Source organism: Triticum aestivum, chromosome 4A, assembly GCF_018294505.1.
Source record: "Triticum aestivum cultivar Chinese Spring chromosome 4A, IWGSC CS RefSeq v2.1, whole genome shotgun sequence".
Lineage (NCBI taxonomy): Eukaryota > Viridiplantae > Streptophyta > Magnoliopsida > Poales > Poaceae > Triticum > Triticum aestivum.
In genome coordinates, this window is record NC_057803.1 from 509,177,145 (window position 1) to 509,181,128 (window position 3,984).

General features: G+C 41.1%; 1 long non-coding RNA gene across 1 annotated transcript; it reads right to left on the minus strand.

Annotated features, from left to right (window-relative positions):
- Positions 1–728: 728 nt before the first annotated feature.
- Positions 729–3,767, minus strand: LOC123082161 (uncharacterized). The gene is made up of 3 exons (XR_006438962.1): positions 3,246–3,767; positions 1,879–2,013; positions 729–901 (listed from the first exon to the last, which is right to left on the minus strand). It is a non-coding gene; the product is annotated as an uncharacterized lncRNA (long non-coding RNA).
- Between the last annotated feature and the right edge of the window lie 217 nt (positions 3,768–3,984).

Here is a 3,984-nt window from a genome sequence, read left to right on the forward strand (position 1 = left end):
TAGAAAGAACCATGCCCAGGAAATTAATGTGTGCTTAGGGAGGCCTTTGCTCCAAGAGCAGGTGTATATAAATTACAGTCGGCAAGCTATAAGGATGAGGAGCGAGAAGCAATACGGGCTGCTGGATATACTATAACTAGGTGTCCCATGGAGGTACTCCCTCCTTTTCGGTTTATAGGGCTCAATTCAAAAATCTCACCAACCAAGGTAGATAGTGAGTGGTGGAATATTTTTTGTTGTTTGCAAAAGCACTCAATTAATGTGCTCACACTACAAGAAATATGTTAATACGTGACAGTTTTGATCCATCATGGATTAGTGGAAAACTGTCATGGGTGCCTGTCCATGACAGATTTGAAATCCGTCATGTATATCGCGTCATAATTTGACAGCATACCTTACATGATGACTCTTGTCCGTCATGCATCTGCCCCAGGCCCGCCCAGGCCCAATCCATTGTGACGGAACAATCCGTCATGGACTAACACATGTAAGATTTTTTATTCACCAATTCGAATGACGTGTCTACCTACGTGGATAGTATTTTCCGTCACAAAATTCATCATGGCTGAGCACATTAACCCATTTCTTTCAGCCCAATTTTTAGTATAATGCATTACACAAAGCCTAATGGCAATTTTGGTCCAAGAGAAAATAGTTGTTAAGTACAACATTACACAGTTCAGCTCTATGTATCTACATAATAGCAGTTTGTAAACTCCTCTACAAAATGATAACTTGCAATTTTTATTGACAAAATATATCACACATCATAAGTACACTTCATTTTACATCAACAGATCATACAAATTATCGAGGCTGTTATTTAGGTTCTTGCTGTCGGCCCTCCTGATGTTTGATTATGATGAGCAACACCAAGTAGCACACTGCCCAATCTTACCTGCATATTCACAAGAACCTTAGATGATTGTATATATATGAACAGATAGTAGAAATAATATTATTACAACAAATATAAAAATGATTTCCATGTCCAAAATTCTTAAATCTTATAGTGCCTACAAATGAGAATAGCAATGTATCTACTATAACATAAGAGTAAACATGAGGTTTCTTAAAAAATTATCAAAAGCAAAGTGTGTCAAATGAGAAAGTAATACACACATCACAGAACTAAGTACTATATCATTGAGGTTGTCATTCAGGTTCTTGTCGGACCTCTTGAAGGCAGCTATCATTTTGTCGTCATACCTAGAATATTTCACTAACAAACATATGCATGACATGAAGCCTCTGATCACCAAACTAGGCACCGTAAATTTCAAAGGTTCGTATGTCAACAAGTTTACAAATGAAACTCAAATATTTAACCTACAAGTTCGTCTTGAAGTGCTGACAACAGTAGCATAACATATTTAAGTGGTATAGACTGATCAAGCAACTTTAGTAAATTGCCAAAGGAGTGCCATGTAACAAATAATCTATTTACATGGTTACAAGAAATAGACTAGCAGCAATCTGTGAGCACACATGTCTCTGTTACATGTGCAACCCTGGCATATACATACAGTTTGACATTTATTTTTCTTTCTTAATATACAGAACAAGTGAGCACGAGGTAGATAAAACTAGCTAAAATCTTAGCAGAGATACTCCAAGCAGATCCATAGGTATAACGAAAGGTGTAAATATGCTTAAGCTAGATACATCCTTGATACTTATCAAATTTGTAACTCATACAAGTATATAGCATGCTCAGAAAAATGTATGTTATTCTTGACCTTCCAGTGTTAAAACAGCATGGCAGATATCTCAAACTAAAATATTTAGTATTAGCTATAATGTGTTGCCTTTGCAGTTTTACATTGCTGCTAAAAAAGTTAGGTGATGACAGAAGAGTTCATAATATGTATTTACCTCCTGTGTTTTATCACCATGGATCGCCGTTGCAAGGAAACCTCTATCGTATAGCCAATATCTCAATGAATATGCCAGAGTTGCAAAGAAACTTCTCATTTTGTCTCCACAAAAACCGATGCTAGTCTGTTCAGGCTAGAAAAACCAGAAAAATAGCATGAGAAAAATCTTAAAGAATAATAGTAAATAAACCCAATTTTTACAACTCAAAGATGGCAGCAAATAATACCATATCGGTGAGTACGACAAGGTGTGATGAACAAAATATGTAATATTTGTTGCAACCAAATGATGGTAGTAAGTACATTTCACGGATCTGATGCTAAACATGTACGTAATTAGTGCAAGAGAGAGAGAGAGAGTAGGCTAGGAGGACTGATCAACAAAATGATGATATCAGATAGAAAGTTTGCACAAATATATAACAGAGAAGCAGTGTAGTAGCAGCCCTAGTTAACAATCTTACTCTTGATCAATCGATTGAGTGAGATTAATGAATTACTTATATTCCACAAACAAGAAAAATCCAAGGAACCAACAAAAGCATCTCATGGGCATTAAATTATTATAAATTATTAGTTGATTAACTAACTAGCGGATCTCACATATTCTACACTGCTAGTGCTCTCATGGTGAGAGAAGAGAAAGGAAATAGCAAACAGTACGGCCTAGTTTGGCAACACCTTTTTTCCAAAACCATACTATTCCAAAACCGTATGCATGCAACCTTGCACTAACATGTTTTCTCCTAGATGCTAGGAAGGATCTGTAGTAGTAGTAGAGTTATCTCTTGCAATCAATCAAAGAGCAAGCTAGTTACAACATGCGCTGCAAGTCGAGGTCTACAGCCCGTGCGTCCTTGCCGGCGCCGTACAGCTGCTCACATATCTGTCAAAGACGTCAAAGTGATCTGGAGCAATAAACCCCTATTAGAATCACCTCTGCGTGCATGTGTTTTCAGCTGGCACTAAAGTAGTCATTTGTACGTGTACGTGCGCCCCTTGAGCCGGATAGATTGATGGGCTAGCTATCGATTTTATGTCACATGTGTCGATGGACAGAGTGACAACCCAGCAAGCGTTTCTCAGTTTTTTGAAAAGAGGCCGGGACCTCTTTTCTATATACTACAAAAAGACCATAGTTTTAGAGATACCAGTACTTCTTAAAAACTATAAAAATACTTTGGCTCCCAAACGCAGCCTGCTAGTCTCTCGTTGGCTGTAGCTTACGAGTACCAGGAAACAAACTGGCCACATTTTTCTATGTCAGATTCAGTCCGAGAGAAAAGGATAGCCCCTGGAGAACTATGCTTGAGCAGAGTAGCAATCACTTAGAAAGAAAAGAAAAACAGAGCGAGAAGGGTCAACCTTATTGTTCTCTGCGGAATCATGGTGGTTGGGGCGGAGGACCTGGCCATCGAGCTCGTCAGCTAGTCGGGCTAGACCGTGGGGTCCCAGTGGTCACCTTCCATTGAACTGAAGAGGCGGAGAGGTCGTGCTGATCTGAATCGATGCAAGAACTTTGACTGGGGATGGGATAGAAAATGGAGTAATGAAGGAGAGAGGAGACGGTGGGGGGAAGCAGGGAGGGACCTTGTGCGGGGCGTTGACGTCGCCGGAGAGGTCGAGCTCGGACCTTCCGCAGGTCACGGTCGTCGTCCTCTCCTCATCTGGCGCTTGCTGCTCCAAATCTTCAGATGGCGAGGCAGCTGCGCCGCCTGGGAGAAGGAGGAGGGAGGTCTGTGTCGCAGATCCTTGGCCCAGGTCGTGAGCAGCAGAGGGGTGCAACCATTGTAGCCATGGATCTCGGGCGGAGAGGTGGAGGTGGGGAGGTGGACACGGAGGACGGGGCCGAGGAGAGGTGAGGGTGCTGGCGGCGGATGGAGAAAGAGATTGGGGACGGGAGTGTCTTAGGGTTAGCTTTTATATGGGGGAAAGGTATAGGGCTTTAGGCGGGATTTAGTGGGCTTGCAGGTCTATACTAGGTGGTCATGACGAATTTCGAGACTGTCACCGGATATCCGTCATGGATTAACATGTTTCTTGTAGTGTCATTTTCCTCAAAAAAATTGTGTTTACCAATGCATTACTTGCAATGCATGCATGC